Here is a 22641-nt window from a genome sequence, read left to right as displayed (position 1 = left end):
TGCCCTCGACTGTTTGGACATCTTGACTACCACCCAGTCAGCCAGGCCAAAATCAACTGAGCAATTATGCACAGGGGCATGATAGCAATATGCCAAATGTTTACTGTCTGCGACCAAGAGCTAGTAGTGAAAAGTTCTGCTAATTAGGTTCTGTTTATATTTCCATAATCATGGCTAATTACCTGTTTTACTCAATGATATGCTTTATGAATTACCATGGGTGCACTTGTTTCTCAGCATATTTTAAGCATCTTACAACGCATGTTCTATCTTCTGAGTGTCCTTATCAGCCGAGATTTTGTTTGTATTGAACAGCAACAGATACATGGAACATGATGTATAAATTACAGAAGCTATTCCCCCCAATCCCCTTTGATCTTTCATTGAGAAACACAGTAATAGGCTGGTCAAATTTTAGTGTCAGGAGAGATAAAATTAAAAATATTATTATGTGGAGCAGTTCTCACCCCAGGAGTGGGGAGAAGGTTTCTTGGTAGAACATGGGAATTTTATTCTAGTTACAAGACAAAGTTGGATATCACCGTCTAATCCATTTCTATAGGACTACTACAATTGAGGTCCTTAAAACTTTGCATATGTGGCTGCCGTGACAAGAGAATGCCTATAAAATTGTGTTTCTCAGGAAAAAAAAAAAAAAAAAGGGAGACTTGTTTTTTATCATGATAAGTTCCAGGTCTTTGAAAGAGTGATTTGTGGTTTGTAAGAAAATTAGGGCAATATCTCTAGCTTGGAATGGGAGAGACTGAAGTCCAGATGGGGACAAAAAACTATCAGAGAATTGCCAAGTGTGGAAACAGCAAAGTAAGAGCTGGAATTCCAGTCTCCTGCTTCTTCCCACTGATCTCTACCTCAACTACTCCATGCTGGAAAAGCAGGTGTGATGGTTACTTTTTTTTTTTTAATAGATCTTTATTGGAGTATAATTGCTTCACAATACTGTATTAGTTTCTGTTGTACACCAAAGTGAATCAGCCCTATGCATACATATGTCCCCATGTTCCCTCCCTCTTGCGCCTCCCTCCCACCCTCCCTATCCCACCCTCTAGGTCATCGCAAAGCACTGAGCTAAATCTCCCTGGCCTATGCTGCTGCTTTCCACCAGCTATCTATTTTACATTCGGTAGTGTTTATATGTCGATGCTACTCTCACTTCACCCCAGCTTCCCCCTCCCACCCCGTGTCCTCAAGTCCATTCTCGATGTCTACATCTTTATTCCTGCCCTGCAACTAGGTTCATGGTTACTTTTAATTGTCAACTTGACTGGGCTAAAGGATGCCTGGATAGCTGGTAAAACATTATTTCTGGGTGTGTCTGTGAGGGTGTCTCAGGAAGAGATGAGCGCTTGAATCTGTAAATGGAGTAAAGATGGCCCTCACCACTACAGGCGGGACATCATCCAATCCGCTGAAGGCCCGAATAGCACAAAAAAGCAGAGGAAGGGCAAACTGGCTCTCTTTTTGCTTGAGCTGGGACATCCATCTTCTGCCCTTGGACATTGGTGCTCCTAGCTCTTGGGCATTCAGACTAAGACAGGAACTTACACCACTGGCTTCCCTGGTTCGTGGGCCTTTGAACTCGGGCTGAATTACACCACCAGCTTCCCGGGTTCTCTGTTGTAGACGCAGATGGTGGGACTTCTCAGCCTCCACAACTGCATGAGCCAATTCCTATAATAAATCTCCTCGTATGTATTTATATCCATCCTAGTGGTTCTGTTTCTCTGGAAAACCCTGACTAACATAGCCGGGTATTTCAGGCTCTGGGGTCACTCAGATCTCACTTTGAAGCCTGGATCCACTGTATACCTCACTTGTCTCATCTGGAAAATGGGGTCACAGAAGTTACCACTGTACTGGGATTGTTTTGATTGTTAAATGAGGAAATGTATGGGAAGTTCCCACTCAGTGCTTGGCGCATGGTGACTACCCAACCAATGTCAGCTGCTTTTAACAGCACAGACCCTGAGCAAGAGGGCTGCGGCTTTGCTGGGTTTGACCCACTCCCAGGAAAAAAAGGCTAGAATCCCTATCAACTGAAACATCATCCGTCTCCACCAGATTGTGACCTGTTTGCACTTGCTGCTGATCAGTTTCAACTGAGACCCAGTCATAGCCATATTCCAATATCAAAGGCATGTGAGCCATAACATACTCCCTTTTCTGTTGTTTTCCATATATGTGTATCTGACTGAATTAATTGATTGGCTACTACCATATGGAATCCTGTGACCACGTGGGGCCACAGCTCTGAGGCTGTCGAGCAGAACAGTGAGGATACAGTATCGTGCTTCCATCCCACTGTCTGAATTCTCTGGTTAAATCACTCAACCTCTCTGTGCCTCTGTTTCCTCATCTACAAAATGGGGATAAAAGAGGACATACCTCTTAGGTTCTGAAGATAAAATGAGATGCTGCACAGAAAGTGCTTAGCCAAAGAGAGCCCCTCCTACGTCCTCCATTTTTAGGCCATTAGTATGACTTGTATTTCCTCTGCCATCCCTACCGTCTCACTGGGCAGCTTGGTTCTAATCAGGAACAGCATATACAAATGTCACCTGCAGTTTATGGTGTCCTAAAGTTGTATGAACAGCGACAGGCAGGCTGAAAGGAGGTCCAGGCTTTCTCCTCTACTGTAACCTGTCCATCTTGTGACTAAGTAGGTGGGATGGGAAGGGGGAAAAGACTTGCATCTTGGGGTCTCTGGGCCATTGAGCTTATAGGCTTGGATTTCTTACATAAACCGAGCTTCAGAGGATTAAAGCATGACGGAGACCTGGTCTCTCCTGGCTATAATTTCCCATCCTCTGCTCTCAACCCTTCCTTGACTGGTGGTAAGAGATTTCCTGTTGTCTGATGGTTTATGTGCAAAGATCTCCATTCTGTGTCTGGTTCTAAAGATGATGAGGATCAGAAAAAGTCATATAGGTAAAGCAGAAGTTCCAGCCTATACTGTGCCTGTGGATGCCAAGGTGAACTTCTCACAATGTGGACGGCTGGCTCTGACCTCCAAATCTCTGGCTTCAGTCAGTCCTGCCCAGCAATCTGCGCCTTTTCTAATTACCAGCCAAGAGGATTTGATGCAGAATCATGCCTGAACCTCACTGTAAGAAACACAGTCCTAACCCATGCCTGCATTAATATTCCTTTGCTTTGAAACTTGTTGCTTAAGTAAGAAAACATTGGCTCTGGTGTTGCAGGGCCTGCCTGTGTTCAACCCACGTGAGTACACACCCACCTTCCCCCGGCCAAGTCGTTGCCTGAGATAGGCTTTAATATCAAGAAATGCTTTTAAAGACCACTATTAAAACCACTTTAACTTTTTAACCAAGAGAAGAAATAGAAAAAAGCATAGCACTTGAGAAAAAAGACACCGTTTAAGTAAAGAAATTAAAAAATCATGATCTTAAGACGTCAAGCTTACTGATTTGGTCAACTCAAGAACACAAGCTGTTCAAAACCCACTGGCCAATTTCGTGAAAATTTAATTGAGAAGTGATTTCTACCATGTAGACCGAACTCCTGAAGGAAGGAGGTAGCCTAGTGTAACAGAAAGAGCACAGATATTTCTATCAGACGACTTTGCTTTGAATTCTGGCTCCATCAATCCAACCATGTGATCTTAACCTCCTTGAGGCTGGTTTTCCAATGGGAATAAGGGTGTGGTAAACATTAGTGATAATGTATACAACCCGCATAGCCCAGTTATTTGTATTATTCATGATCATTGCTATTTTCATTTATCTCTTCTTACCTTCAATCAATAAGACGGGAAACATGATGGTATTAGCTTCTAATTTTGTTGTGAGAATTATTAAATTAGATAATTCAAAGCCTACATGTTTAGGGCGTATGATGTTCTAAGTACTTTATATGCGTTAACTTATTTAATCCTTACAACAACCCTGTGAAGTTCTCCCCATTTTTACTGAGGATGAGGAAACTGAGGCTCAGAAAGATTAAGTACATTACCCAAGGTCACACAGCTATAAGGGGCGAAGCTGGACTATTATATGTGAAGAGCTCAGCTCAGTACCTGGCACACAGTAGAGTCTCAATAATGGGCAGTATTTATGGTGTCATGCGTAGAGAGAACCTTTCCTAAGGGGTCCCCTTGGGGAGTATGACAATCATGGCTGGCTGGAAATTCCACATTGGTCAGTGCGTTGGTACTGATGGTAGTTCATTCTTTCACGGAGCATGGGTTCAGGATTGCCGTGGTGGACAAAAAAGAATTAGCCCCGAGCTATGAGCTACAAAGAAGAGTGGACATTTATTTAAATAAGGGGTCAAATTTATCCCATGTGGTCCCCATATTAATGATATCTATCTACAAAGGAACTGAATAACTGTCTTACTTAGAAGATTCCTTTTTAGTCCTGAGAGAACAATTATGCTGCAAAGAAGCAGTTGTTAAGACTGGCTGGGAAAAAAAAAAAATCTTCTCTTGTAAGTTATATTTTGATGGGCCCGCATTAGACACAATAAAGGCACTGATATTTAAATTGATCAGGGACAGATTTTAACATATTTTATGTAAGAATTATAGACAAAGTTAACTGCCAAAACAGACTGTTTCCTGAAACACTGGACAGATGGAACTAAGAAGATGTACTCTTGAGGAGTCTGAACTCTTCAAAGTGACCCTAATCTTAAAAAAATTGTTCTGATCAAAGCACTTCAGTGACTTTTAATTCTTTTGTTTCTGTACTTTTTTCACTTTGTCTTGGCTACAAAGGTATTTGGGACGCAAAATGTTTCTCTCTCTCCCTCTCTGTGTATGTGTATGTTACACATGTGTGAGTATTCCTGGTTTCAAAAGCATGATTTGTTTTATTTTCTTTCTATCATTCACTGTGGGAAAACTGAGTGTGCTGTACACATTGCTGGCTGTCTCCCCAGCATCTGCTCCCCTCCCTTCTCCTCAACAGTCCCTGATTTCCATTTGGGGATCTGGGGTTCCAGGGATGTTGATTCTACTTCCACCTCCAGATCTTGTCACTATTTGCTGGAAAGCCTTTGATTGTTCCTTTTCTTATTCAGAGCAAAAAAACTCAAAGTGTTTCCACTGGGCTGCAAAGCTTGATGCAGTCCAGCCCTGTTATGCCAACCTCATCTCCTACAGTCTCCCCACCCACTCTGTACTCCTTTACACGGACCCCCTTGCTTTTCCTTAAATATGCCAGGCACTTTTATGTCTCCCAATAGGCTCCCACCTTTCGGACTTTAACTCTCTGCTCTGTTAGAATAAAGCAAATGAAGACCGATTGAGTTGAATGGTTTTCCCCAAATCCCTCATTTTGGCTCATAGAAAAAAGAATCCCAATACAATCAGATTAATTTTAAGCATTCACCATTAAATGCTCCAAGAAGAGTGTTCACCAACATCCTGCCCTGCTAAGCACTGAAGAGGATGCGTGTGAAGTCTTTCTTCTTGTGTTCCTAAAGAACAATATGCAGTTCACTGGTGCAGAGAAGGCTTGGTTGAAAGCAATTGCAAGTTATTTACCGGGTGGGGTTTCGGTCTTGCATTGGCTATTCTGCTGATACTCACTTAATGAAACTTAAAAATAAAAACATCTGGAAAGTATGCCAACCGATGCCTGCTTCACCATCTCAGCTTTCTGGCTTGCCTCAAGTAATTTTAATAAAATACGTTAACTCTACTAGTGTCTTGAAAGAATTCATGTTCTATGATCTGGCCCTCTCAACTGCTCCACGTTTTGGAAATAGGCCCATGAATTTAATGAACTACTTAAAATAATACTCCAGGAGACTTAAATCTTGATAATTATGCAAGGAGTAATATTTCAGGTATATTACATGTTTTGAAAACGACGCATTTTGCCTAGAATTCTGATTGTTGTACTTGAAATGAGCTATGGTTACCAGGATCAAATTTAAATCAAGTTTTCAATTCATAGATGACCTAAAATGAAGTTCATGTAACTAACAGTAGGGAGGGATGGTGCTACTGCTCTCTTGAGTTTGCCTTATAATGACTCTGTTTAATTTCCTGTTTTAAGGAAAGAACTTGAATGGAATTTCTTCTTCAGGGACTGTTTGGTTTAAACCTGATCCTCTCAAATGCTTTCCTAAATCCCTCCTTTGAGGATTTGGACTCCAGACTCACCTGAAGGTATCATTTCAGTTCTTGGATGAGAGACACGCTTTTTATCATTCCGAAGCAATCCAAGAAAGTCCTTCTCTGCCACAAATGGCACCAGCAAGTGTACAAAGCCCACTTTGTTCTGTGGGAAAGGAAAACGTATTTTTAATAGTGCATCCTTGGACTGAAATAGGAAGAACCTCCACCGGGACATTAACATAAGTCAGAATCATTAACGTTCATAACAACAATCACCATTGCTATTTATGCAGTTGGTGTTCAATGTATCTGGGTCTTGTTTCGTTCAATAGCATAATATCTGCATTTGCCAGCAGCCCTGATCTGGACTTTCTGCTGTTAAACTCAGCTAGGAAAATTAGTAGCCAAGCCAGAGAATATAAGGTCAAGGCCTTCATTACTTCTTTTGCCATCAGTGGTTAGTAGAGCAAAAGATCTCCCAGCCTATCCACCCAAGCTCTTCCCACTTTCCGGTGGAAAGATAGTTCACTGATAACAGTGAAGGGTCAGTGTCTAAGCAAATTCTTTGGGATTGGGTATATGTTGGTTTTAGCAGTTCAGGCGAGGATGACTCATTTTGAACCGCAACACAAAAGATATGTGCAAGTCGAGTTATTGGAAAGTTTATAGGCTAGATATACTGCTTAGACAAATAGGAATTTCTATACAATGTCAAGTTAAGCAAGCAACCCCAACAAACTCAATCATTGTGAGGCTAAACTAAGAGTAATTTAAGAAAAGCAAAACCAGAAACACCACTAGGAGAAAGTGAAAATTACAGTCAGGTAAGATAACAGTGTAATGTATTCTCCATAGCTCAGGGATTCCAATGATTAGATGGTGCCTACGTGCACAGCAAAAGCTTCACAGCTCTGTGAAACCCTGCCCAGCAGACAGCTTTCCTAGAAGAATTCAGAATTAAAAGCCAGAGTAATCCATTTCTAATTAATGAATATCAAGTTTTAAGAAATCTGAATAACTCACGTATTAGGTTATTATGAAGTAACCTTAATCATACGTTGAACTGACAGTCCATGGAATTTCAAATCATTCACCCAGAAGCCCCGAAAGAAAAAATATACATTAAAAAATTTAACTTTTTATTTGAGACAATCACAGATTCGTATGCAGTTGTGAGAAACAGGATGGAGGGGTCCAGTGTAGCCTTTACCAAGTCTCCCCCAATGGTAATATCTTGTAAAACAATAGTACAATGTCACAACCACAACACTGACACTGATACAATCAAGATACAGAGTATTTCCATCAACACAAGCATTTCTCATGTTGTCCTTTTGTAGCCATACCCACTTCTCTCCCACCATCATCTTCTTTCTCACCCCAGGCAACCAGTCTCGATTTCTATAATTTTCTCATCTCAAGAATGTTAGTCAATGGAATAATATAGTAAGTAACCTATAGTAAGCAATATAGTAAGTTAACTGCCAAATTGTTTTTCAGAATGACTGTACCATTTTACATTCTCACTGAAATGTATGAGTGATCCATTTTCTTTACATCCTCTCCAGCATCTGCTGTTGTCTCTATTTTTAATTTTAGCCATTCTGATAGGTGTGTAGCAACACCTTATTGAGCTTTTAATTTGCATTTCTCTAATGGCTGATGATGTTGAACATCTTTTCATGCATTCACTTGCCATCTGTATAGCCTCTTCAGGGAAATGTCTTTTTATGTCTTTTGCCCATTTTCTAATTGGATGCTTTGTTTGTTTTTTACTGTTAAGTTTGAGAATTCTTTTATAGTCTAGGAATTGGTACTTTGTTGGATATGTGTTTTGCAAATATTTTTTCTCACTTTGTTGCTTGTTTTCTCATCTTCTCACTGTGTATGTTGCAGAGGAAAGTTTTTAATTTTGTTGAAGTCCAATTTATCTTTTTTTTTTTCCTTTCATGGACCATACTTTTGATCTCAAGTCTAAGAACTCTTTGTCTAGCCCTAGATACCAACTATTTTCTCCTATTTTTTCATATTGATTTATAGTTTTACACTTAATTCTGCAGTCTATTTTGAGTTTGTTTTTGTATAAGATGTGAGGTTTTCGTTTAGGTTCAGTTTTTTGCCTGTGGTTTGCCTATGATTGTCCACTTCTTCCAGCACCATTTGTTGGAAAGTCTATCTTTTCTCCATTGAATTGTTTTTACTCCTCTGTTAAAATCAGTTGGGCATATTTGGTTGGATCTATTTCTGGGTTCTTTTTTTGGTTCCACCGACCAATGATGTGCCTATTTCTCTGCCAGTATCACACAGTCTGGATTACTGGAGCTACATAATAAATTTCTAAATCAGGTAGATGGATTCTTCCCACCAATTCTTCTCAAAATTATTTTAGCTATTCTAGTTCCCTTGCTTTTAATATAAATTTTAGAATAATCTTGTCTGTATCTACAAAAAATATGCTGGGATTTTGATAGGAACTGCACTAAACTTCTGTAAAATTTGGGGGAGGACTGACATCTTTTCTATGATGAATCTTTCAATCCATGAACATAGTATGTCTCTCCATTTATTCATATATTCTTTGATTTCTTTCATCAGCATTTTGAACTTGTCAGCATATAAGTACTGTACATAGTTTATACAATATTTTAAGTGACTTTGAATGGTATCATACTTTTAATTTCAGTGTCTACATGTTCATTGCTAGTGTATAAAAATAAAATGAATTTTTGTATGTTTATTTTGAATCTTGTGACCTTCCTAAATTCCCTTATTAGTTCTAGAAGTTTTTTGGTGGATACCTTGAGATTTTCTAAGTAGACAATTGTGTCATCTGCAAAAAGGAGACAGTTCTATTTCTTCTTTTCTGATCTGTATTCCTTTTCTTTCCTTATTGCACTGGATAGAAACTTCCAGCACCATGCTGAGTAAGAGTGGTGAGAGTGAGCATCCTCGTCTTGTTCCTGATCTCAGGTAAAAAGTATTCAGTCTTTTCAGTCATTTAAATGTAATGTACTTATTGATGTGTTTGTATTTAGGACCACCATATAATTATTTATTTTCTGTCTTTCTGTTTTTGTTCCCCTATTTCCCTTTTCCTAACTTTTTTGTGGTTATCTAAATATTTTCAGCATTCCATTTAAATTTATCTATTGGTGATTTTGGCTATAACTCTTTACATGGATTTTAAGTAATTGCCACAGATTTTAAGTGATTGCCCTAATGATTAAAGTATATACATACTTGATGTCCCATAAAGTATATATATACTTGATGTCCCACAATTTATTTAGAAGTAGTATTTTATCTCTTGAATTGGAATGTAGAAACCTTACAACTGTGTAGGTCTTATTACATCCCCCCCTTTATGTTATACTTGTGTTATATATCATATCCACATACATTAAAAAGCCCATATACAAGGTCATAACTTTTGCTTTCAGTCATCAAATATATTTTAAAGAGCTCAATTGAGAGTTCATTATATTTACCCAAATATTTACCATTTCTATTGCTTTTCCTTCATTCCTGATGTTCCAATTTTTTTCTTCTGGTGTCATTTCCCTTCTGGTGAAGAGCCACCTTTGGCAATTCTTTTAGAGTAGGTAGGATGGAAATGGATTCTTTTACTTTTCCTTCACTGAGAACATCTTTATGTTACCCTTATTCCTGAAGGATTTTTTCACTGGATATTGAATTCTGGGTTAACAGTTCTTTACTTGCAGCACTTTAAAAATGTTGTGCTACTTTCTTCTGACCTCCATGGTATTCTGATGAGAAATCTGGAGTCACATGACTTATTGTTGCCCTCTGGGTAATGTATTGTTTTTCTCTGGCTGCCTTTGATAAATTTTCATTGTCTTTAATGCCATAATTTGGCTATGTTTAGCCTTGAATTTCTTTGGGTTTATATAGTTTGAGTCTTGAGGAGCCTCTTGGACCTGTAGATAAATGTCTTTTGTCAAACTTTGGAAGTTTTCAGCCACTGTTTCTTCAAATAATTATTCATTACTCTACTCATTCTCCTTCTCTTCACCTGATGACATAAATGTTAGACCTTTGTTAGTGGCCCATAGGTCCCTGAGGCTTTGTTCGTTTAAAAAAAATTTTTTTTCTATTGCTCTTCATAATTTCTACTGACGTAACTTCAAGTTCACTGACTCTTTCCTCTGCCATCTCTAGTCTGCTGTTGATCTGTACAATGAGTTTTTAATTTTGGTTATTGCATGTTTTCGTTCTAAAATTTCTACTTGGCTCTTCTTTATATTTTCTATTTCTTTGCTGAGACATTCTATTTTTTCATTTATTTCAGGTGTGTTTGTGATTGCTTGTTGGAGCATTTACATAATAGCTGCTATAAAGTCTTAGCCAAATAGTTCCAATATGTGTGTCATTATGGTGTTGAGGTCTGTTGATTGCCTTTTCCATGCAGTTTGAGGTTTTTCTCATCCTCTATATGTCCAGTAATTTGGATGTATTTTGAATACTATATTATTAAACTCTGTGTCTTCTTTAAATCTGATGAAAATTATTGATATTTTTGTTTTAGTAGGCAATCAAACTGGTTAGGTTCAGGTCACAAATTCCAACCTATGAGCACTGTTTCCAAAATCATTTCAATTTTCAAAGCCTTTGCAGTTGTATTAGGATCTGTCCCACATCTCTGTCACTCAGTGGTTAGTTTGGGACCTTGGCCATGGTCTATCAGTTCAGTTCTCACAGTCTTCATTTGCTGATTAGAATCAGATTCCTGCATGCATAACTCAGGTGGAGCCCATTTGTTCATAAATCACTTTATGGGGTTTCCTTCTTGAGTTCTCCTCTCCAATCTCCCTGGGTGCTTTCATTTCCCTTGTGTTCCTCTTTGTGGCCCTCTGGTCTGAGAGTTGGGCTTTAGTTACCCTTTCTGTCATGCATATCTGTGACTGCACCCATGTCTGAGCCCAAGTGGCAGAGGACAGAGAAGGAACCAAATGCAATGGAGGGGTTGCCCTACTCTGTAGGGAGCACATCTCCACCCGTTGAAAAGAAAGGTGCCCTTCCCTCAGAGTTTTGGCTCCTGCTAGCTCCAGGTCAAGTTTTTGTCATTGCCACCATGGGACTGCCTTGGGGACATGGTGGGAGAGAACCAAGAGAAGGAAAAAAAGAAGGCAAAACAGATTTTCACACTGTCTCCAAGCATTAGGAGTCCAAGCATTAGGAGTCCCCTTTTTCTTCTTCTCAAGCTGGGACTAGAAGGCTTCTTCTGGAGCACTGTCTGCACCGCAGGGCTCTCTTTGGGGTTTTTTTTAGGCTGCACTGTGTTCAGGCCAGGGGATGTTGAAAGGGAAAAAAAATAATAAACTCACAACAATTTTGGTGGCATTTCAAATTCTAGTCTTCTTCCCCAATCTACCTGCTACTAATTACTTTTCAGAGTTCTCAAACTGCTCTATGCATTCTGTCCATATTTCACAGTTGTGTTCAATGGGAGACATAGGGTACAGAGTGCTTATTCCATCTTTACTGGAACAAGAACCTTAAAACACGCATATTTTGATAGACTGAACCGCTATCATAAAAAGCCCTACACCATATTTGAGAATCACCAGTCAAAAGCAAGGTGGCTCAGTCTCCATGTTCTTCTAAGAAAAGAACAATGATATGTTTATCAGTCTTTTAGTCATGACACAGGTACAATTAATTAAAAACTTACGGCTGAAGATCTTAGATTTGCTAAGTATCTTTATAAAACTATATACCTGGATGATATTACTTTAGCTCGTAGTTGAAATATACTCAAGACAGTGATTAAAAACAGACTTTGGTTTTTATCCAAAGTTGAGATGAGAAAAAGTAATCTCAAGTTTGCTTTGTTATCTTTTGCAACTCTACTTTGGAGGACATTGCCCATTTTGTTCCATGTTGTTTAAATAAAACATTCCTCTTTGAACTTCATGTAAAGAAAAGGTCCATCACTTCTTATGAACTCACATGCTTCTTATACAACTTAGGTTTTCTTTTTGTCCTGCCTTTCAGGAATATCAGAACCTCATATATTCTCTGTTCTGGTTCTTCTGTTACTGGCTCTCCTTAGCTAGTATTCTTGGAACAGCTATTTTTCCTCCACCACATTACATGAGTCTTACTATTTTATACTTATTTTATTGATAGAAACTAAGTCATAAATGAATAAGATGCAATGGTAAGATTATTAGTCTCCTCTCTCCTTTTTCTTTGCCATTTCTTTTTTGCTTTTTTTTATCATGCTTTAAAAAAAATATAGTGTTGAATCTGGGTGATGAATACCTAGGATTTTATAATATAATCACACCTATTTTGTATATTCTTGAAATTTCCCACAATAAAAAATTAAAAGTTAATGAAATTATAACAGTGTGGCACTGGTACAAGAATAAAAAGATAATTATTGAAATAGAATAGGTAGTCTTGAAGCTGACCTAGCTAGCACATTGCATTCTGACTTATACATTGAAGATGCAATCATATATCAGTGGGAAAGTTACAGCTGCTACGGAAAACAGTATGGAGGTTCCTCAGAAAATGAAAAATAGAATTACCATATGATCCAGCAATCCCCCTCCTGGGTACATATCCAGACAAAACTCTAATCCAAAAAGATACATGCACCCTTATGTTCATAGTAGCACTATTCACAATAGCCAAGACATGGAAACAACCTAAATGTCCATCAACAGATGAATGGATAAAGAAGATGTGGCCTATATATACAACGGAATACTACTCAGCTATAAAAAAGAATGAAATAGTGCCATTTGCAGCAACATGGATGCAACTAAAGATTCTCAAACTGAGTGAAGTAAATCAGAAAGAGAAAGACAAATACCATATCATATCACATATGTGGAATCTAAAATATGACACTAATGAATCTATCTATGAAACAGAAACAGACTCATGGACATAGAGAACAGACTTATGGTTGCCAAGGGGGAGGGCTTGGGGGAGGGATGGATTGGTAGTTTGGGGTTAGCAGATGTAAGCCATTATTCATGGAATGGATAAAAAACAAGGTCCTATTGTATAGCACACAGAACTATATTCAGTATCTTATGATAAACCATAATGGAAAAAAATATTTAAAAAAAGAATGTATATATATCTATAACTGAATCACTTTGTTATACAGCAAAAATTAAAACAACATTGTAAATCAACTATACTTCAATTTAAAAAAAAACAAAACAACAAAAAAAATAAATCAGTGGGAAAGGTTTTTTTTTTTTTTTTAACAAATAGGTACCTGGTAATGCATTAGTTATTTGTGGGGAAAAGTTTACTTTTCACTGAACACAAAACCTCAAAATCAATTCTAAGTACAGGTAAGAGTTAAATGGAAAAAAGTCAGACCATAAAAATCTAAAAAAATAAGTGATTACTGACTATTTGGGGAGAAACTTTTTAAGGTAAGAACAAAAGACAACAATCGCAAAGGTTAAAGATTTTATCACTGAAACATTTCACACTTTACATTTTGAAAATAACAATAAAACAGGAATAGGGGAGGAGCTTCAAGATGGCGGAGGAGTAAGATGTGGAGATCACCTTCCTCCCCAGAAATATATCAAAAATACATCTACATGTGGAACAACTCCTTCAGAACACCTACTGAACGCTAGCAGAAGACCTCAGACCTCCCAAAAGGCAAGAAAATCCCCACGTACCTGGGTAGGGCGAAAGAAAAAAGAAAAAACAGAGATAAAAGAATAGGGATGGACCCGCACCAGTGGGAGGGAGCTGTGAAGGAGGAAGGGTTTCCACTCACTAGCAAGCCCCTTCGCGGGCGGAGACTGCGGGTGGCGGATGGGGGAAGCTTCGGTGACGCGGAGGAGAGCACAGCAACAGAGTGTGGAGGGCAAAGGTGAGAGATTCCCGCACAGAGGATCGGTGCTGACCAGCACTCACCAGCCGGAGAGGCTTGTCTGTTCACCCGCCGGGGCGGGCGGGGCTGGAAGCTGAGGCTCGGGCTTCGGTCGGAGAGCCGGGAGAGGACTGGGGTTGGCGGCGTGAACACAGCCTGAAGGGGGCTAGTGCGCCACAGCTAGCCGGGAGGGAGTCTGGGAAAAGGTCTGGACCTGCCGAAGAGGCATGAGACTTTTTCTTGCCTCTTTGTTTCCTGGCGCGCGAGGAGAGGGGATTAAGAGCGCTGCTTAAAGGAGCTCCAGAGACGGGCGCGAGCCACGGCTATCAGCACGGACCCCAGAGACGGGCATGAGACGCTAAATCTGCTACTTCAGCCACCAAGAAGCCTGTGTGAGAGCACATGTCACTATCCACACCTCCCCTCCCGGGAGCCTGTGCAGCCCGCCACTGCCTAGGTCCCGTGATCCAGGGACAACTTCCCTAGGAGAATACACAGCGCGCCTCTGGCTGGTGCAACGTCATGCTGGCCTCTGCTGCCGCAGGCTCGCCCCGCACTCCGTACCCCTCCCTCCCCCCAGCCTGAGTGAGCCAGAGCCTCCAAATCAGCTACTCCTTTAACCCCGTCCTGCCTGATCAAAGAATAGACACCTTCAGGCGACCTACATGCAAAGGCGGAGACAAATCCAAAGCTCAACCCCAGGAGCTGTGTGAACAAAGAAGAGAAAGGGAAATCTCTACCAGCAGCCTCAGGAGCAGTGGATTAAATCTCCATAATCAACTGGATGTGCTCTGCATCTGTGGAATACATGAATAGACAACGAATTATCCCAAATTGAGGAGGTGGACTTTAGGAGCAAAGATATATATTTTTTCCCTTTTCTCTTTTTGTGAGTGTGTATGAGTATGCTTCTGTGTGTGATTTTGTCTGTATAGCTTTGCTTTTACCATTTGTCCTAGGGTTCTGCCTGTCCGTTTTTTTTATAACTTAAAAAAAATTTTTAATAATTATTTTTAAATTTTTTTATTTTAATAACTTTATTTTACCTTCTTCCTCCCTCCCTCCCTCCCTCCCTCCCTCTCTCTCTCTCTCTCTCTCTTTCTTTCTTTCTCCCTTTTATTCTGAGCCGTGGGGATGACAGGCTCTTGGTGCTCCACCCAGGCATCAGGACTGTGCCTCTGAGGTGGGAGAGCCAAGTTCAGGACACTAGTCCACAAGAGACCTCCCAGCTCCACGTAATATCAAATGGCGAAAATCTCCCAGAGATCTCCATCTCAACACCAAGACCCATCTCCACTCAACGACCAGCAAGCTACCGTGCTGGACACCCTATGCCAAACAACTAGCAAGACAGGAACACAACTCCATCCATTAGCAGAGAGGCTGCCTAAAATCATAATAAGGCTACAGACACCCCAAAACACACCACCAGACGTGGCCCTGCCCACTAGAAAGACAAGATACAACCTCATCCACCAGAAAACAGGCACTAGTCCCCTCCACCAGGAAGCCTACACAACCCACTGAACCAACCTTAGCCACTGGGCACAGACACCAAAAACAATGGGAACTACAAACCTGCAGCCTGCGAAAAGGAGACCCCCAAACACAGTAAGTTAAGCAAAAGGAGAAGACAGAGAAACACACAGCAGATGAAGGAGCAAGGTAAAAACCCACCAGACCTAACAAATGAAGAGGAAATAGGCAGCCTACCTGAAAAAGAATTCAGAATAATGATAGTAAAGATGATCCAAAATCTTGGAAATAGAATGGAGAAAATACAAGAAGCGTTTAAAAAGGACCTAGAAGAACTAAAGAGAAAACAAACAATGATAAAAAACACAATAAATGAAATTAAAAATTCTCTAGAAGGAATCAATAACAGAATAACTGAGGCAGAAGAACGGATAAGTGAACTGAAAGATAAAATAGTGGAAGTAACTACTGCAGAGCAGAATAAAGAAAAAAGAATGAATTGAGGACAGTCTTAGAGAACTCTGGGACAACATTAAATGCACCAACATTCGAATTATAGGGATTGCAGAAGAAGAAGAGAAAAAGAAAGGGACTGAGAAAATATTTGAAGAGATTATAGTTGAAAACTTCCCTAATATGGGAAAGGAAATAGTTAATCAAGTCCAGGAAGCACAAGGAGTCCCATACAGGATAAATCCAAGGAGAAACACGCCAAGACACATATTAATCAAACTATCAAAAATTAAACACAAAGAAAAAATATTAAAAGCAGCAAGGGAAAAACAACAAATAAGACACAAGGGAATCCCCATAAGGTTAACAGCTGGTCTTTCAGCAGAAACTCTGCAAGCCAGAAGGGAGTGGCAGGACATATTTAAAGTGATGAAGGAGAAAAACCTACAACCAAGATTACCCAGCAAGGATCTCATTCAGATTTGACGGAGAAATTAAAAGCTTTACAGACAAGCAAAAGCTAAGAGAATTCAGCACCACAAAACCAGCTTTACAACAAATGCTAAAGGAACTTCTCTAAGCAGGAAACACGAGAGAAGGAAAAGACCTAAAATAACAAACCCAAAACAATTAAGAAAATGGCAATAGGAACATACATATCAATAATTACCTTAAATGTAAATGGATTAAATGCTCCCACCAAAAGACACAGACTGGCTGAATGGATACAAAAACAAGACCCATACATATGCTGTCTATAAGAGACCCACGTCAGACCTAGGGACACATACAGACTGAAAGTGAGGGGATGGAAAAAGATATTCCATGCAAATGGAAATCAAAAGAAAGCTGGAGTAGCAATTCTCATATCAGACAAAATAGACTTTAAAATAGACTATTAGAAGAGACAAAGAAGGACACGACATAATGATCAAGGGATCGATCCAAGAAGAAAATATAACAATTGTAAATATTTATGCACCCAACATAGGAGCACCTCAATACATAAGGCAAATACTAACAGCCATAAAAGGGGAAATCGACAGTAACACAATCATACGAGGGGACTTTAACACCCCACTTTCACCAATGGACAGATCATCCAAAATGAAAATAAATAAGGAAACACAAGCTTTAAATGATACATTAAACAAGATGGACTTAATTGATATTTATAGGACATTCCATCCAAAAACAACAGAATACACATTCTTCTCAAGTGCTCATGGAACATTCTCCAGGATAGATCATATCTTGGATCACAAATCAAGCCTTGGTAAATTTAAGAAAATTGAAATCGTATCAAGTATCTTTTCCAACAATAATGCTATGAGACTAGATATCAATTACAGGAAAAAATCTGTAAAAAATACAAACACATGGAGGCTAAACAATACACTACTTAATAACCAAGAGATCATTGAAGAAATCAAAGAGGAAATAAAAAAATACCTAGAAACAAATGACAATGAAAACACAATGACCCAAAACCTATGGGATGCAGCAAAAGCAGTTCTAAGAGGGAAGTTTATAGCAATACAATCCTACCTCAAGAAACAAGAAACATCTCAAATAAACAACCTCCTAACCTTACACCTAAAACAATTAGAGAAAGAAGAACAAAAAAACCCCAAAGTTAGCAGAAGGAAAGAAATCATAAAGATCAGATCAGAAATAAATGAAAAAGAAATGAAGGAAACGATAGCAAAGATCAATAAAACTAAAAGCTGGTTCTTTGAGAAGATAAACAAAATTGATAAACTATTAGCCAGACTCATCAAGAAAAAAAGGGAGAAGACTCAAATCAATAGAATTAGAAATGAAAATTGAGAAGTAACAACTGACAATGCAGAAATACAAAGGATCATGAGAGATTAATGCAAGCAACTCTATGCCAATAAAATGGACAACCTGGAAGAAATGGACAAATTCTTAGAAATGCACAACCTGCCAAGACTGAATCAGGAAGAAATAGAAAATATGAACAGACCAATCACAAGCACTGAAATTGAAACTGTGATTTAAAATCTTCCAACAAACAAAAGCCCAGGACCAGATGGCTTCACAGGTGAATTCTATTAAACATTTAGAGAAGAGCTAACACCTATCCTTCTCAAACTCTTCCAAAATATAGCAGAGGGAGGAACACTCCCAAACTCATTCTATGAGGCCATCATCACCCTGATACCAAAACCAGACAAAGATGTCACAAAGAAAGAAAACAACAGGCCAATATCACTGATGAACATAGATGCAAAAATCCTCAACAAAATACTAGCAAACAGAATCCAACAGCACATTAAAAGGATAACACACCATGATCAAGTGGGGTTTATCCCAGCAATGCAAGTATTCTTCAATATACGCAAATCAATCAATGTGATACACCATATTAACAAACTGAAGGAGAAAAACCACATGATCATCTCAATAGATGCAGAGAAAGCTTTCAACAAAATTCAGCACTAATTTATGATAAAATCCCTCCAGAAAGTAGGCATAGGGAGAACTTTCCTCAACATAATAGAAGCCATATATGACAAACCCACAGCCAACATCATCCTCAATGGTGAAAAACTGAAACCACTTCCACTAAGATCAGGAAGAAGACAAGGATGCCCATTCTCATCACTATTATTCAACACAGTTTTGGAAGTTTTAGCCATAGCAATCAGAGAAGAAAAAGAAAAAAAAGGAATCCAAATCGGAAAAGAAGTAAAGCTGTCACTGTTTGCAGATGATATGATACTATACATAGAGACTCCTAAAGATGCTACCAGAAAACTACTAGAGCTAAGCAATGAATTTGGTAAAGTAGCAAGATACAAAATTAATGCACAGAAATCTCTTGCATTCCTATACACTAATGATGAAAAATCTGAAAGTGAAATTAAGAAAACACTCCCATTTACCACTGCAACAAAAAGAATAAAATATCTAGGAATAAACCTACCTAAGGAGACAAAAGACCTGTATGCAGAAAATTATAAGACACTGATGAAAGAAATTAAAGATGATACAAATAGATGGAGAGATATATCATGTTCTTGGACTGGAAGAATCAACATTGTGAAAATGACTCTACTACCCAAAGCACTCTACAGATTCAATGCAATCCCTATCAAACTACCACTGGAATTTTTCACAGAACTAGAACAAAAAATTTCACTATTTGTATGGAAAAGTGCCAACGTGCCAAAGCAATCTTGAGAAAGAAAAACGGAGCTGGAGGAATCAGGCTCCCTGACTTCAGACTATACTACAAAGCTACAGTAATCAAGACAGTATGGTACTGGCACAAAAATGGAAATATCGATTAATGGAACAGGATAGAAAGCCCAGAGATAAACCCACAGACATATGGTCACCTTATCTTTGATAAAGGAGGCAAGAGTATACAGTGGAGAAAAGACACCCTCTTCAATAAGTGGTGCTGGGAAAACTGGATAGCTGCATGTAAAAGAATGAAATTAGAACACTCCCTAACACCATACAGAAAAATAAACTCAAAATGGATTAAAGACCTAAATATAAGGCCAGACACTATCAAACTCTTAGAGGAAAACATAGGCAGAACACTCTATGACATAAATCACAGCAAGATCCTTTTTGACCCACCTCCTAGAGAAATGGAAATAAAAACAAAAATAAACAAATGGGACCTAATGAAACTTAAAAGCTTTTGCACAGCAAAGGAAACCATAAACAAGACCAAAAGAAACCTTCAGAATGGGAGAAAATATTTGCAAAAGAAGCAACTGACAAAAGATTAATCTCCAAAATTTACAAGCAGCTCATGCAGCTCAATATCAGAAAACCAAACAACCCAATCCAAAAATGGGCAGAAGACCTAAATAGACATTTCTCCAAAGAAGATATACAGATTGCCAACAAACACATCAAAGAATGCTCAACATCATTAATCATTAGAGAAATGCAAATCAAAACTACAATGAGATATCATCTCACACTGATCAGAATGGTCATCATCAAAAAATCTACAAACAATAACTGCTGGAGAGGTTGTGGAGAAAAGGGAGCCCTCTTGCACTGTTGGTGGGAATGTAAATTGATACAGCCATTATGGAGAACAGTATGGAGGTTCATTAAAAAACAAAAAATAAAACTACCATATGACCCAGCAATCCCACTAGTGGGCATATACCCTGAGAAAAACATAATTCAAAAAGAGTCATGTACCAAAATGTTCATTGCAGCTCTATTTACAATAGCCAGGACATGGAAGCAACCTAAGTGTCCATCAACAGATGAATGGATAAAGAAGATGTGGCACATATATACAATGGAATATTACTCAGCCATAAAAAGAAATGAAATTGAGCTATTTGTAATGAGGTGGATAGACCTAGAGTCTGTCATACAGAGTGAAGTAAGTCAGAAAGAGAAAAACAAATACTGTATCCTAACACATATATATGGAATCTAAGAAAAAAAAAATGGTCATGAAGAACCTAGGGGCCAGATGGGAATAAAGACACAGACCTACTAGAGAATGGACTTGAGGATATGGGGAGGGGGAAGATATAAAGAAGATATAAAGAATCAAATACGGGCTTCCCTGGTGGCACAGTGGTTGAGAGTCCACCTGCCAATGCAGGGGACACGGGTTCGTGCCCTGGTCCGGGAAGATCCCACATGCCACGGACCGGCTAGGCCCCTGAGCCATGGCCGCTGAGCCTGCGCGTCTGGAGCCTGTACTCCGCAATGGGAGAGGCCATAACAGTGAGAGGCCTGTGTACCAAAAAAAAAAAAAAAAAAAAGCATCAAATAGAAACACACACACAGACACACACACATACATACACACACACACACCCCGATGTTTAAGTCTTAGAAAGAAAAATCTGGAAACAACATAATTGTCCAAAGTTATAACGGTTCAGTAAATTATAGCATATCCATATAAAGAATATTTTGTAGTTAATATGAAACGATGTTTAAAAATATGATTTTTCTCCAGGGGCTGGGGATATGGGAGGCGTGATTATAAAGTTTCTTTTTGGCATGATGAAAAAGCTCTGGAAATAGATAGTGGTAATGGTTACACAACATTGTGAATGTACTTAATGCCACTGAATTGTACACTTAAAAAGGGTTAAAATGGGGCTTCCCTGGTGGCGCAGTGGTTGAGAGTCCGCCTGCCGATACAGGGGGCACGGGTTCGTGCTCCGGTCTGGGAAGATCTCACATGCCGCGGAGCGGCTGGTCCCGTGAGCCATGGCCGCTGAGCCTGCGCATCCGGAGCCTGTGCTTCGTAACGGGAGAGGCCACAACAGTGAGAGGCCCGCGTACCGCAAAAAAAAAAAAGGGTTAAAATGATCAATTTCATGTTATGTATATTTCATCAAGATAAAAAGGAATTATTTGATGATATAGGAAAACACTTATAATTTAAAAAACCCAGATGCTATGTTAAAAATGAGGATATTTCTAATCATATTATAGGGAATCCACTGCTATTTTTTTCTTTCCATTAGAATGTACTGATTCACAATTGGTGATATGGATCTGAATCATCAGAGGAGCTTAAAAAATCTAAAGATGCTCAAAGTCCATTCACTTCATATATACTAAATCATCATTTCCAGGGAAAGGCTTGTTTTTATTTGAAAATTATGTTTTAAGAAATAAAATCTACAATTGACTTTAATGTACATCCTTGAGTAAGAACTCTTCTTTTAGACTATAGGTAGTCTTTAAGATAGCGACTGAGAAGAAACAATAACTATAGTATAATTCCAACTGTATCCCAGGGGGAAAAAAATAGGCCCATAAACGAAACATACACAGAGATTTACTGAAAAGTTATCCGCAGAAATATTTGTGAGATGGGATAAAAGATGTCTGATATTTCATTATTTATTTTTGTGTGTTACTTCAAGTTTTCTACATAAGTATTAGATACATAATCAGCAAAAATTTACAGTAAGTAAATTAGTCAACGAATTTCTTTTGAAGAAGAGAGGGTTCCCATGTTAAAAACCAGAGATTACCCCAAATCCCAACTTCCACTACACTGAGTGTCTTCCTTGTCACTAGAACCAAATGTGTTGTGTCTGTACCCAGATTCAGCTGAAAAGTGAAAAAAGAGTATTTACCTTTGCTGGGGTTATAAGATGACAAGTGACCAATCCCCCCCACCCCCCAATCCCCTTTCTTTCTTTCCTTCTCTGCCCTTGCCCATTACAACCATTCAATTTATGGACTATTTTGGCTTCAGTCTTATGTCTAGGGTCACAGATGTATCTACACAGGTCCTTGGGGCTGCTCTGTGAGGGTGGCTTCTTCTTCTTTTTTTTTTTTTTGAGGTACGCGGGCCTCTCACTGTTGTGGCCTCTCCTGTGGTGGAGCACAGGCTCCGGACGTGCAGGCTCAGCGGCCATGGCTCACGGGCCTAGCTGCTCCGCGGCATGTGGGATCTTCCCGGACCGGGGCACAAACCCGTGTCCCCCTGCATCAGCAGGCAGACTCTCAACCACTGCGCCACCAGGGAAGCCCTTCTTCATTTTCATTTAACCTCTTTCTTACATTAAGCGCTTAAAATTAGTCAGGCAGAGCCTCAAAAAAAAAAAAAAATCAGGTCCAGAGACTAAGACATTTTGGCCAACACTTTGGTTTGTGTGAAATATATTCTTGTTCACTGTAAAATCCCAAGCCCACCTCCATCAGATTTCCATCATATCAAACCCTTTTTCTTGGTGTAAAT

At 39.2% G+C, this 22641-nt stretch overlaps 1 long non-coding RNA gene across 1 annotated transcript in view; it reads right to left on the bottom strand.

The window, feature by feature from the left end:
* LOC132526864 (uncharacterized) overlaps nucleotides 1–22641 on the bottom strand; it is a 282639-nt gene that overhangs the window by 29243 nt on the left and 230755 nt on the right. The window contains exon 5 of the long non-coding RNA XR_009542729.1: nucleotides 6152–6269. This is a non-coding gene — a long non-coding RNA (uncharacterized LOC132526864). The remainder of the gene's footprint in view (nucleotides 1–6151; nucleotides 6270–22641) is intronic.

Source organism: Lagenorhynchus albirostris, chromosome 10, assembly GCF_949774975.1.
Source record: "Lagenorhynchus albirostris chromosome 10, mLagAlb1.1, whole genome shotgun sequence".
NCBI classification, from domain to species: domain Eukaryota; kingdom Metazoa; phylum Chordata; class Mammalia; order Artiodactyla; family Delphinidae; genus Lagenorhynchus; species Lagenorhynchus albirostris.
The sequence above is the reverse complement of the archived record's forward strand: the minus strand, read 5'-3'. Positions and strand labels throughout refer to the sequence as shown.